We start from the raw sequence: 15,089 nt of genomic DNA, 5'->3' as shown, positions 1-15,089 counted from the left end.
TTGTTGAAGAAGAATGCTTAGAAACAAAAAATAGCCATCTTAAGAAACTAAAAATCATAATTAGAAAAGCCATATATATTAAATATGAAATTGATGGACATTTTCCCTGTAGCAAGGTAGAATAAGAATGCAGAAATTTTTATTAATTAATCAAAAGGTATTATAAAGGATAAGCATGAGAAAGACTGCTAGGTTTTCCCCAATGCCCACATTGACCTCTTTTCTTTTTTGAAGTAATAGAACCATTAACGCCTGCCTGTTTTATTCATTTTTCTTTTCTCTTTTGTTCGAGACAGGGTTTCACTCTGTCGCTCAGGCTGGAGTGCAGTGGCATGCACATGGCACACTGCATCCTCGACCTCCTGGACATAGGCAATCCTCCCACCTCAGCTTCCCTAGCACCTGGGACTACAGGCATGCGTCACTATGCCTAGCTAAGTTTTTTGTTACTTTTTGTACAGACAGGGTTTTGCCATGTTTGCCAGGCTGGTCTCGGACTTCTGGGCAATCCACTCATCTTGGCCTCCCAAAGTGCTGGGATTACAGGTGTGAGCCACCATAGCCAGCCTCCTGCCTGGTTTAAAGCTGACACGTCCAGTAAAGTTCTTTATTCTTCTGGCTGAGGTGCAGATGTGATGGCTAGATCTCAACAATCATTATGGACCATGAGTCAGAAGATCCATATTGATTTTAGTAGAGTTACAACATAAAACGTGTTGGAATATATGCAGATTATAGACCTTTAAATTATTCATTTTCAGAATTTGTTTATATGCGTGAAAAATAGCCTTCTATATAAGTGGTGTCTCCAAAGGACAGCTTTAGCAGAATATAAGACTGACATTCTTCCAAAAAAAAGGCTGAGAACCTATAATTAAGGGGAGGATTAAGAATTTTGTCTTCTCATCAAAGTCTGGAGTTTCAGATGGCCACAAGGAGCTGCTATTAGGCTGAGGGACAGGAGTTTGGTAGCATGTAGGGGCTAGTAAATAAAAGATTGGAGTCTCAAGGCTTAAATACATGTCTAAATATGGAACTGGCCTCAAACAAATAGGCCAGAAACCAATTAAGTGTTTGAAGTAAAATTTTTACCATAAAAATCCCAAAGAAAACAAACAACCCCAAAATACAAACCAGGACTGAAAAATTCTATGACTGTTGAACCCATAAAGCAATCCTCAGGCCTCTAAAGCTACACAGCAAGAAGCTAGATGGAAAAGCTCTGCTGCTATGCTTCAAATATGGCCACATGGGGCAAAAAGAACCACCACAGAGGAATATAGAAAAAAATCATCCTAGAAAACACAACCAGAGGAACTTCCAATCAACTTACTGCATTGCTATGATATAGAATTTGATGATGGTTTGATAATGGCTAAAAATCAGTGACTGTTATCTGTATTTCCTATTTTCCCTTTTTTGGATGGGAGATTGATCTGGGTTGTTCTATTAATACTTCATTTAATATTAAATAACCATGGGTCTGATAACACGTCTGGAAAACCAGTACCATGTATAAATCTGAATGACAAGATGACTAATCACCCACAGAGCTCAGATTTTGAGACATAGTAACTATACAGTACAGTGGGGGTTGTTTCCTCGGGAATGAAAAGATATGATTCTATATGGGAAAAAGTTATTCATGGCTACTTGGTTTCCCAGACAGCTAGTTGTTTCCCAAGTATACCCATTCTCAATTTTTTATGTAATAATAATAACTGCTAATATTTAGTAGGACATATGGCTGCTCAGATTAAAGACTACATTTTCCAGCTTGCTTTGCAGTCAGGTGTGTCTATGTAACCAAGTTCTGGTCAATGGGATATATATGGAAATGGTTTGTTCCAATTAGGATAGGATCATTCCTATTTTAATTAGAACCAAGAAGTATGTTCTGCCTCCCTCACTCTTTCTCTTAAATGGAATGTGGATGTGATGAATGGTGTAATTAATCCATTGTAAAGGTTGTCAATATTGATAGCTATGAGGTAGAGAGATAGAGAGGAAGCCTGGATCCACCTAGATGCGTACCAGCCTTGGAATTTTAACTCTCCCTATATATTTAATACAACAGAAAAGTAAACGCTTATCTTTTGGGAACTTTGATGTCCATTCCAAATATTCCCATAATTTTTCTTCTCTGGTGCACTTCATTCCTTTCTGCCTTATTATACTTCCGTTTGGAAGAGTTTTCCTTCTGCCTAAATAATAATATGTAGTATATCTTTTAATGTAGGTTTGCTAACCTCTCTGTAGCTCCAAGAAATCTTAGCTTGTCTTTGAAAATTATTTTATTTCTTCTTTTGAAGGAAAATTTTGCAGGTTATACAACTTGCATTTAGCGGCTATCTTCTTTCAGGACCTAAAATAGCTCACTATTTTCTTCCTACTACCATTTTTCTGTTTCTGTTGTAAAGTAAGCTGTCAGTCTTGTTGATGTTCTTCTAAAAATAATTGTTTTCGGTGTCTCTCTTTAAGATTCACTATGATGCATAGGTGTGGTATTCTTTGTATTTTTTTCTGCTTTGGATTTATAGATACAGAATCTGAACTGTCTTACCCTTAGTCCCTTTGGGGATATTTTTGCCAATAACTTCTCAAATATTGCTTTTGCCTCATTTTATCACACCTTTCCTTTGAGACTCTATATATACACATGTATGGTGTGAGGGGAGATAGAGATATGATTGGGCTACATATGTGTGTGTGTCTGTGTGTGTATTTCTTATATTTTTATCTCATATATATTCCTTACATTCTTATTTATTTTATATTCTTTTTCTCTTGCTTCAGTCTGAATATTTTCTATTAATTTATCTTTATTTAGCAAATGATTTCCTCTGCTCTAATTTTCTCTTAATCACACATTTTATTTGTAATTTCAGTTGTTTTGTTATTTCCTAATTTCCATTTGATTTAATTTTATAAGTTTCAGTAATTTGGCAAAAGTATCCATCTTTTAATCATTTTTTGTACAAATTGATCCTAACTGGGGAACACTATGTTAAGTGAAATAAGTCAGGCACAGAAAGACCAACATCACATGTTTCTTACTTAATTGTGGGATCTAAAATTCAATACAACTGAACTCATGGACATAGGGTAAGGATGGTTAACCAGAGGCTGGGAAGGGGAATAGGGGTGTGGGAGGAAGTTGGGCATGGTTAATGGGTACAAAAAAATAGAATGAATAAGACCTATTATTTGATAACACACAGGGTGACTATAGTCAATAATAAGTTAATTATACATTTTAAAATAACTAAAAGAGTGTAATTGGATTGTTTGTAATATCAAGCATAAATGCTTGAGGAGATGGGTACCCCATTCTCCACAATGTGAATTATTACACATTGCATGCCTGTATCAAAACTACTAATGTATCCTACAAATATATACACCTACTATGTACCCACAGAAATTAAACATTTTAAAAACTTAAAAAAACTGACCAAATTTTACAAGTAGCTTAGATAGAAAATTTCTTAGCTTGATAAAAACTACATAGCAGAAACTTAACAACAAACATCATAATAATGGTGAAATATTATTATCACTATTTATTTTGAAAAACATAAATGGTTAAAATGTATTTGAAGAAAAGTAAAACAATTACCAGAAATCCTTATAGAAGGAAATAAGTAGACTTTAATTTTTGGAGAGATACACTATGATTTTCAATGGTAAGACTCAGCCTTGTTAAAGCATCATGTCTCTCCAAACTTGTCAAACAATTAAATGAAGAATATTAAAGAAGAACAGCTTAAAAATGAGGGAAACTTTATCAGATATCAAAATAGTCATTCAATCTTTTATTCACTGATTTATTCACTCACAAAGTATTAATTGCATGCTTACATTATATCAAATACTGTATATATTGGGAATTCCATTCTGAGTAAAATCATAATTCTTCTAAGGACAAAGCATATTTACCATATATTTTGGGCATATATTAACTTATAAAACTTATAAAAATAAATCATAATATGTGCTACATTGCTGAGGTAGTTGGAATTATGAAAGCTTATTGTAGAGGACTTTGAATTTTGATATATGGGTCCAAGAGGAAGTATTAATGTAGCCAAAATCTAAAGTTCATTTTAGACACTGGTATTAGAAGCACAAGGATAACAAATTAATCAGTGAAAAAGAGAAGGGGCATTTCACATAGGTGGGTAGAGTATACATGGTATGAAACCATGTATAAAGATCAGGCACTTCATTTGTATAAAGAATATTAGATCTCTACTTCACATCATTTACTTTATAAGTTAAATACTTTGTAGATTAAAGGTCTAAATATGAAAACAAAATGTTGAAATTACTAGAAAACATAAAAGATTGGATTTCTTTCTAATTTAGCATGAGAAATGAATTCTTAAATTAGAAAACGTTTCAGAAAGCATAAGAGAATTTAAGAAAGATTACTACCTAGATTTAGACAGATCTTTTATGCTAAAAGACATCATAAGTAAAAATAAACTAAAAAGTAGCAGGAGTATTTATAAATCTTACAAAAGGGCATTTATTTAGACAAGTTTGCATTGTTTGTAATATCAAAAATTGTGTAAAGTAATGGATTTTTAGTATATAAAATGCAATACTGTACTACGTACTAGTTACAAGAACAGACCTAGATGTTTGTCTATTATATATTAATTATTTTTAAAAAGTTTGTTATAGAACTACATGTATAGTTTGCATAGATAGGTAACTAGGTATGTATGTAGATAGACACATACAAACATATGTAAATACATAGATGAAGGAAGAGAGAGGCAATGTACTAATCACACATAAACATATATATGTAAGCGATAGAGAATAGCTTTGTTCCTAAAATTATATGGATGAATCAAAGATGTGTGAATGGAATCATTAATGCAACTTATCATTTAAGAAAGTATATGGTGAGTCATTACATGACTCACTAAAAGGTGAATGCAAACAGCCACATTTTAAAATATAGATAATTACATCTAATCACTATTTTGTCACTTTGGGTTTTAAAGCAGCTACCTGTTTGCTTCTGCATTCTAATAAAAGTAGATGCTCTTAATTTAGTGATTCAGAAGCTTATGGTCTTGGTTGCATTCCAGCTAATCTGTTTCATAGGCACTGACTCAGCTGTTGAAATAACTGTGGTATTTAAGTTGATAATGACATGGCCCTCAATATCAGGTGTTTCCCATGAAGTGTTTCCATTTATGGAATTAACTTTCCCCCTGAATTGGTGAAAAAGCCAAATCTATTTTAAAACTTGTTGTCCCAAATGAATCTTATTAATCAGTGATGCGGGTGTGTGCTGAATCAGATTGTTAAAGAGTACTTCATAATTCAAACTTGGTTGATGTGGTAAGCTGAATAATGAAAGATATCAGTTCCTTATCTCTGGATATAGGAAAAAGGAGTCTTTGCATATGTAATTAAGAATGTGGAGATGAGGAGATTATCCTGGTTTATCCAGGTCGAATCTAAATGCAATCACAAATATTCTTTTAAGGGTTATTAAACAGAGGGATACTAGTCACAGACTGAAGGGGAGAAACAGAGTGTTATAATAGAAGCAGAGATTGGAAAGACATAGCCACAAGTCCAGAAATGCCCAAGGAATGCCTCTGGCCACCAGAAGCTCTAAGAGGCAATGAACAGATTTTCCTGTAGAGTGTCTAGAAAGAGTGTGACCCAGTCAACACTTTGATGCTTGCCCAGTGATACTCATTTTAGACTTCTGGCCTCCAGAACTGTAAGAGAATAAATTTCTGTTGTTTTAAGCCACCAAATTTGTGGAAATTTATTATGGCAGCTGTAGAAAATTAATAGTTGATGTTATAAATTTTTATGCATCCACACGGGATCAGCAGGTACATTTACTCTAGAAAATTGATGAGACACTTCTGAAAGTAAAAAATAAAATAAAAGCATGCTTAATACAGATTGTTTTGTTGCAAATGGCAATAAGCTTTTCTTTTTAACTTATATTTCTAAGACATAAGTTTTTACTCAGCCTGTAGTGCTGTGGATTTGACTCCCATTTGAAAGTGCCTTACCTCCCCATAGACCATGTGGGCTACAAATAAACCCCTGCACCATTTTCTGAGAGAAAATGAGATTTGGTAGTTTGAAAGAAAAGGATATAAACAATGATTCCATGATTCATATAGCAGATGCTAGGAGTTTGTCTTATGTGAGCTCTCTTAGATTTGACTTAGTACCTGAAAGTTATTGGGTTTAAAGGTCTGTCTACCTCTTAGAACAGAGTCAAATAAAAATAAGTTGCTTTATTTCATTAGATGATGTCTGACCATTGCCTGTTAACAGCCAGCTTCAGGGAGCTTTTGGTGTGACTCAATTATTCTAGGTTTGTTCCATGAGAATTCTACACTTCATTCACGAATTAGGGGCGATATAACAGAGGTATGCTTTTCTCTCTGTTAGCAGCAAGGTGAATTGGAGAAAATCAAGTCCAGTATAAACAAATGTTCCAACCTTGGACATGAGAGAGAAAAGACGATACGGTGCTAATAGTTAAGTGAAAGTAGCAGATGGGGTCTTCTATTGACTGAAAAATGTCACAGGTTGGAAGGAGAAGTCATGAATGGATACAGAGGATGAACGGTTCACAGGGTGAATGGCAAATCCCAGATTCATCTTGTAAGAGAGATTTTATATATTTTGTGCAAAGGGCTAACTTATTTCCCTGGTAAAATCATAGGTAGCAAGGTAGTTAAGAATATTGGAAATAAGAATGCAAGGAAGAAAAATCAATATTATCTTTCAAAAATATACAATAATGGGCACTCTATGCATATTAAAGTAAATAAAACTACTATACCTTATTCTTTTCAGTTTTGTAATTGTTTCTGGAAAAAATATTTCTAATTCCTCTATCTTCATAATCTGCAGCATACATACACTACTTTATCATTCCTGTTTTCTCTTTTTATCATTGGCACAATATTTCCTCAATGTAGATCCACTTTGAAATGACTGCATATTATGCAGTTTTTATAAAACAAATTAACATTATAAATTAATAGGTACTATTATTTTTGCCTTTACAAAGTGAAAGTCTTCTACCAATTCATCTCTATTCCTGTGCTAGTCACCCCTTCATAACTGAATTTGTAGTATTTAATGAAAGTTGACAAAAATCTTACATTTTAATATGTTAAACTTTAAAACTGTTAATATTCCAATCTTGTTGGATTATTTAGTGGGAGCAACAGGTTCTAATCGACCATGTGTGTACATGCCAATATCTTGAGCACTCTTAAATTACATGATCATCTGAACCACTGTAATAGCCAGTGCACATACCATATTAAAGTTTTAGGTGTGATAAAATATATATTGCCTTAGATATCTAAGAGAACAATCATGTCTTAGTCATCTATTGTGCCTTTGAAATTTTTCCCAAACACAGTGACTTGAAGATGACAATATTTATTATCTCCTACTTTTGTGTGTCAGGATCCTCCAGCTCAGACTTTCACCTGGCTGCAATCAAGGTTCAGCTGAGGCCCTAGTCATCTCAGGAGCAGAATCCACTTCCAAGCTGAATCAGTAGTCGTTTGCAGGATTAATTTCTTTGCAGGCTGTTGAACTGATGGCCTCAATTCCTTGTGGGATATTGGTCAGAGACCACCACAGCTCCTTGCTCCTTGCCACATATTCTTTCCTACAGTACAGCTTACAAAATGGCAGCTTGCTTTCTCAAAGTGAAAGAGAAGTAAGAGTGTCAGCAAGACAGAAGTCAGTCTTGTAATCAAAGTTTAGAAGTCACATGCTATTGCTTTTGCTGTTTTCTATTTGTCATAGTAACAAGGTTCAGTTCATACTAAAGGGAAAAAGTTAGACAAAGGTGAAAATTCTAGAAGGTGAGAGAGAAGCCATTTTAGAAGGCAGCCGACTGGGCACGGTGGCTCATGCTTGTAGTCCTAGCCCTTTGGAGGCTGAGGCGGGTGGATCATGAGGTCAGAAGTTTGAGATCAGCCTGGCCAGCATAGTGAAACCCTGTCTCTACTGAAAATACAAAAAAAAAAAAAAAAAAAAAAAATCAGCTGGATGTGGTGGTGGGAGCTTGTAACCCCAGCTACTTGGGAAGCTGATGCAGGAGAATCACTTGAACTAGGGAGGCGGAGGTTGCAGTGAGCTGAGGTTGTGCCACTGCACTCCAGCCCAGGCAACAGAGCTATACTCCATCACACACACACAAAAAAAGAAGGCATCCTACCAAAGATATGTATTCCTCTTTTTCAGTTGAATAACAATGTAGATTGGTCCATTTATTACAATTTGATATGAAGTACTTTGCCCCCCAAATTATTCAGTTGCGAGGTAGTTGTTATTTGAGGATATATTTGTAGACATTCCTCTGATTTAAAAAGAGACATTTTTATGTTATTTCAGTACAAGTCATGACATAGAAAGCTTATCATTCTAACAAATATTACTTCTCTAACTCTGTCTTAGTCCACTTATGCTACTCTAAACGAAATACCTGAGATTGGATAACTTATAGACAACAGACATTTATTTCTCACAGGTCTGGAGATAGGAGGTCCAAGATCAAGGCTCTGGCAGGTTTGATATCTGGTGAGGGGCCAGTCTCTGCTTCTAAGATGGTGGCTTTTGCTGCATCCTCCAGAGAAGATGAATGTTGTGTCCACATTGTGGAAGAGATGGAAGGGCAAAAAGGATGGAAGGGACAAATTCTGTCCCTCAAACTCTTTTTAAGGGCTCTAATCCCATCCATGTGGATAGAGCTTTTATGGCCTAAGCATCTCCTAAAGGTCCTACTGCTTAATACTGTTGCATTTAGGATTAACTTCCAACATGATTTTTGGAAAAGACACAAACATTCAAACCATAGCAACCTCCCTTCTACAAAATCTGTTTCTTTCACTCTATTCTTGTATTCTTGTATTCTACTGGTAAATCATATTATACCAAACTTGATCTAACATGACACAAATTTACTATGTGTCACAATTTCAAGTTAGTTTTAAACTGATTCTACAAATGTGGTTTTGATAACCTTACTAAGGAAGTATACATATATACATCAGTGTAACTGAGTCTACTCCCATACTATTTAAATTTGTAAAATACATGACCTATGTCCTGAAAATGTCTTTCTTGCTTTATTATTCTAGATAGCACTTTGCACCATCTGATATATAGAATGTTTTACTTGTGGAGATATTCACAAAATGCTTCCTCTAATAGAATCTAAACTCCATGAAGGACAATATTTTTGTTGGTATCTTTAACGCTAGAACAGGATTTGGCACACAATTGGAACTGAAGAAATATTCAATGAAGAAATAAACTGATAAATGTCTACATATGCCATGTGTGAAATAATAAAAATATATATATTGGTGTCTGCCCCTCAGTTCTTGACACAGATCTCCTAAAACTCTTGTAATTTCCTAAGCAATAGGAATGCTAGGGTCATCTTTTGTTTTACTGTTTGATTTTTGACCCTGGTTCCTAAGGGTCAAAAAGAGAGCTCCTGAATCCATTGGAATTTCCCACGTGATAGGAAGATCTTTTGTTCTAATAATGCATTCTTGGTGAGATTCTGGATGGGGATGGTCACCAGAAAAAACAATTCACGATTAGAAGCTTGGAACTTTCAGCCCTGCTCACTATCCTTCAGGGAGGTGAGAGGAGCTGGAGACTAAGTTAATAATAGATTATGTCTATCTGATGAAATCTCCATAAAAATCCCAAAAGTATAGTGGTTCATAGAGCTTCTGGATTGGTGAGCACATTCATGTCCTAGAGGTGTGGCACATCCCAACTCTACAGGAACAAAAGCTCTTGCACTCGGACCTTTCCAACCTCTTTCTCTTGTTGTTTATCTGTATCTTTTGTAATATCCATTCTAATAAACCAGTAAACACAGTAAGTGTTTCCCTGAGTTCTGTGAGCCATTCTAGCAAAAGACTGAATCTAAGAATTGTTGACTGTGGGAACATCAATTTGTAGCCAAGCTGGACAGAAGTTGAGGACCCACCATTTATGACTGGTATCTGAAGTGGGGGCAGTCTCATGGGACTGAGTCCTTAACCTGTGAGGTCTATTCTAACTTCAGGTAGATAATGTCAGAATTGAATGAAATTGTAGGACATCAGTTGGTGTCTGCAGATAATTAGAGAATTGCTTGATATGTGAAATTTTTAAAAAACCCTCACACATCTAGTGTCCGAATTGAAGTATTCTGTGATAAGTGCGAGTATAGAGAAAAAAAAGTTTGATTTTCCCGTATACCATGACACTACATGTTGAGCCTCCGAGATAATTCTTTCTAGGCCTCTGCTAGTTTTATACCAGCCTCTCAGAATATGTTGAAAAAATCTTTATATAATTTACTATAAACAAGGTAATATTCTTTCTAGGAATTTAAGTATGTCTCATTAATGAATCTTATGTCTCAGTTTCCTCACTTTCTAAGTAAACATAGAATTTTTCCTTTGGAAAATGGTTTAGCCAGCTGCTAAAATAATTTTTCCTTTAGAAAATGGTTTAGCCAACTGCTAAACTTTCTGGAACAAGGACAGTTAAATAAATGATAAAAAAAAATAAGTAAATAATTTTATTAAGCTTAATGAGAAGGTACACTTAATAGTCACGCTATTTCATATTTTAAGATTATGTTTGGGCAGCGTTTCTTTTGCTAAATGTATATAATTTAAAACAGGTGTCACAATCTGTGAACAGGGGTTGTAGGAAGGGTAAATAATTTACAAAACTAAGAGACATCTAAGCCATTATTCATACCAAATATTGTTAGACTATTTATGAAGTTATTTTTCATTTAGGCACAAAATTTTACTTCTTGAGATTGTTTCTCCCTGAATACTTTTACCTTACTGTTTTAGTGACCTTGACAATAGATTCTCTATTACATCCCATTGACATGGCTGACTAGAGGAATAATATATTTTCCAATCCAATTATTTTCTCTAATGCCAAATTAAATGCTTTAATTAAAAAGTTAAACCAAAATATTAGAAAACATAATTCATATCAATCTCAATAATCATTAGTTGCTGGGATTTCTATTTCTACTTCAAACTTATTTACGTATTTTCTTAGAATATGCCTTCATATCTCAATCCATTTTCTGGAAGAGAAGGATCTTTTGAGGGGATATTTATAGCTTCACAATTAGTTAGCATCAAGCAACTTGTTAGTTATTTATAGATCTCGCTATTTAACTTTAGGTAACCATGTCAGGGGTCCCCACGGCCACCCTTGTGCTAGATTATTTGCTAGAGGACTCATAGGACTCAGAAGCATTTATATGCACAGTTATGGTTTACTATAGCAAAATAATACAGATTAAAATCGGCAAAAGGAGAACTTTCATGGAGTGAAGCCCAGGTGAAACCAGGCACAAGCTTCCAAGTGTCCTTCCCAGTGGAGCTATGCAGAATGTACTTAATTCTCCTAACAATAACGTGGAACAACACATACCAATCAGGGCAGCTCCTCCAAGCTTTTTTGTCCAGGGTTTTTATTGGGGTCAATCATATAGGCATGCATGACTGATGTAACCTACTCAGACTCCAGACCCCCAGAGCAAAAGCAGGTGTTCATAAATCACATTGTTAGCATAAACTACCTAGTCAAACTGGTACAGGCAGAACATTCCAAGAGCTCAGAGCTCAGCTTCCAGGAGCCAGCCAAGGGCTGACCCTAAAATTTGGCCTTTCATGGGAATGTGTAGAGTTTGAACAATCCAGATATGCTGAGTTAACCCTTTCCTATACAGGAACACAACCTGTATCTACTTCTTGAGGAAAAAAAAAAAAAGGCTTCATGATGAAGAATAATCCCCTAGATACTTAGCTCATTTTTTCTTCTGAGCCCTATTTTTATTTTCCTCCAAACATTGCAAAAAGAACAAAAAGAGGAAGGGCATTATCATTCAACCACATGAATCCCCATCGTTACCATTATTCTATAAATTGGGATAGTTAACTAATTTCCTTTAAAACAAGAGAGGTGAAATTACCTTCTTTCCCTGAGAGGAGCACTCATTTGTCAACTAAGTTGTATAATCACTAACGTAATTATATTTGTCCTTTTAGCAACCACTCTGTTATGGGAGGACATATTCAACTTTTTCTCATATTATCTATATTGTATAAATACCAGAAAAATTGTTTAAAATAATTATCTTTTAAGCCAAGGCTTAAAACAACTATACATAAAACTCATTGACTTTAATTGCATTTAAAGTCAGTTCATTTTGTGTATGTGTCATTTTCTTTGAATAAAATGTCAAACATTACAAAAGGGTAAACATTTTAAAAAGTAAAAGTACTTCCTTGGCCTCTGATCCCATTCTTCAAAATTCACACTTGCAGCCATTAGAAATTAGTGTCATTATGATCATCATCATCACCACCACCACCAAAAACCTCCATGTAGTGGCTTAAATATCCAGGGATTTAATTATATTTCATTGAAAAAAAAACACAGAGGTAGGCATCCTAGTGCTGCTCTTGTTGACCTAGGATGTCATGAGAGACACAAAACACATTGCTTTTTTCCCTCATGCTAGCATGTTAGTTCTAGGCCTCATATTTACTACTTCACGGTCACCAATTGGCTACTATACCTCCTGTTTTCATCCTGCATTACAGGCAGGGTAAAAGAAGGGGAAGAAGCTGTAATGCTAGACTTCTGATAATACATCATTAGCCAGAGAGATTTGATATGGTCAATCCTAGCTGTAAGGGTGTCTGGGAAATCAGATTCTTATCTTTTAGAGCCTCCACACAAGAGGAAGATAGGAGAAAAGAGAGTTGAAAATAAAGACCAGATAATTCAACATACAATGTAGACTACAGAGTTCCAATGTACACAAAATTATACACATATAGATACACACGTTTAAATATATAACATGTATTTAAATAATAGCATATAAGCTTATAACTTATTTTCTACCCTTAAAATATTTATTAGGTATCTTTCCTTACCAGACACAGGCATATTTTCTTCATATTTTGTGAAGGTGAAGATTATATGGATATATCATAAGTTATCTTAACTAGTTCCTGATTAATGGACATTTATATATTTAGATGTCAGTACTATTATCAATGTACTGCAGTGAACATCCTAGAACATCTGCCCTCTTGCACTTGTGTGAGTATATCTTCAGGATAAATTCCTTGAAGTATAATTGCTGGATTCAAAGGTATTCACATTTTAAATCTTCTTATTAGGAATTTAAAGAGATATAAAAATGGTTTTGCACTTATAATGGGAGGTAATATGTCCAGTTTTATGCTAGATACAAAGGGTTGATTATAGTGAAAAACTCAATAGCTTCTAGTATAACCTTGTGTAGTGAAAAATGAAATTCAAGTTTATTTCAAAAAGGGTGTTTGTGAAATTCTGGAAGATGTAGGGATGATCTAAAGTGATAGGGAAAATATAGTTTGCAGTAGCTTATATATTTGTGACAGATTTAGAAGATGTTAATGTGTCTCAGGAATCATTTTTTTAGCTCAGTTTTCCCCAGGTATTAATATGTATAATATGTATATACATCACTTGTTAAAATCTGGGCTCTGATCCTTTAGGTCTAGAGTGTGGCCTGAGACTCTGCATTTCTAACAAACGCCTACGTGATGCTGATGTTACTGGGGACAAAGCTTTAAGCAATCTTCATGGATCAGAAACTGACTTCTAAAGTAAAAAGAGTACTAAGAACCAATGTTGATTTGTATAAGGTTGTACTCCTTTGGGAGTCAGGTGGGGCCCCCAGCTACACACTCTTCATGCCAATTTTTGGTCACTTTGATTGGTATCAGCACCAGCATTAGGAGGTAACACTGGCAAATGTGGCTTATATGTGTTCAAATAACATAGTAAGCATCTTGGGCCCAAGGTGAGATGCCATTAAAGTGGACCAAAGCAAGAAGGGGAAAACTTGGAAGACACTCTGTATTCACTGACAGAGCATTTGCATGATCTCATATAAAACAGCCCTTTGGCACTCTCATATAAAACTTGGAGCCAGGGGAGATGGTGGATTTTGTGGTAGGCCAGATGTCTCTAATTAGCTGTTCAGGGTCTCCCAAGGCTGCAATCACGATGTCAGCTATGACTGTGGCTCCTCACCAGATTGACTGAAAACCTGCTTCCAAGTTTTTCAAGTTGTTAGATAAGTTCATTTTCTCATAGCTGTAAGACCTAGGGCTCCAGCTTTTTCCTGGCTGTCAGCCGTTGGCTGCTTAGGTTCTAGAGACCTCCAGTAGTTTCTGGCCACATGGTCCTTACCACAGATCCTCTCACAACATGGCAGCTTACTTATTGGAGAGAGAGTCTTTAACCTCAGGGAGAGGCTCAGTGGGATTTCTTATCATTAAGACAGACCCACCCAGATAATCTTTTGATAGCTCAAAATCAATTGATTTAATTTACAATCCTTAATTACATCTACAAAATCCCTTCACTATGCCAGATAATGTAACCTAGTCAAGGGAGTGACATCTCATCATATTTGCCATATTCCATTTAGAAGCAAGTTCTGCTTACACTCAGGAGGGGATTACAAAAAGGCTTGGATACCATGGGGGCAGGAATCATGGAAGCCACCTCGAGGTCTGTCCACCACAGCATATATTTATGTTTATACTTTTTTAAATGAGAAATTCTCACTCAGTGGCACTGTTAGATGCCTTTGTAATGAGTTTGGCTATACAACTTCTAAAGGCACATAAGATTAGAACCACAGGGTTTCATCAGTATGTTGAAGAGATTTCTGCACTTGCATGTTTATTGCAGTATTATTCACAATAGTCAAACTATAGAAGCAACTTAAGTGTCCATCAACAGATGAATGTGTAAAGAATATGTTCACAATCTTAAGGAAGAAGAAAGTCCTGTCATTTGTAACAACGTGGATGAATCTGAAGGACATTATGTTAAGTGGCCTAAGCCAGGCACAGAAAAACAAATATTGCATGATCTCACTGAAAAATTTAAACTCTTAAGAGAGTAGAAGGGTAGTTACCAGGTGTTCGGAGACGGGGCACTGGGGTGGGGAA

General features: G+C 35.3%; 1 long non-coding RNA gene across 1 annotated transcript; it reads right to left on the bottom strand.

Annotated features, from left to right (window-relative positions):
• Positions 1-5,336: 5,336 nt before the first annotated feature.
• Positions 5,337-9,450, bottom strand: LOC116556554. Its single transcript, XR_004271070.1, has 3 exons — positions 9,356-9,450; positions 7,156-7,161; positions 5,337-5,348 (listed from the first exon to the last, which is right to left on the bottom strand). It is a non-coding gene; the product is annotated as an uncharacterized LOC116556554 (long non-coding RNA).
• Positions 9,451-15,089: the final 5,639 nt, after the last annotated feature.

Source organism: Sapajus apella, unplaced genomic scaffold (genome assembly GCF_009761245.1).
Source record: "Sapajus apella isolate SASKATOON/1434 unplaced genomic scaffold, GSC_monkey_1.0 scaffold17, whole genome shotgun sequence".
In the NCBI taxonomy this organism is placed as follows: Eukaryota; Metazoa; Chordata; class Mammalia; order Primates; family Cebidae; genus Sapajus; species Sapajus apella.
Note: the sequence above shows the minus strand (reverse complement) of the source record. Positions and strands in the feature narration are given on the sequence as shown.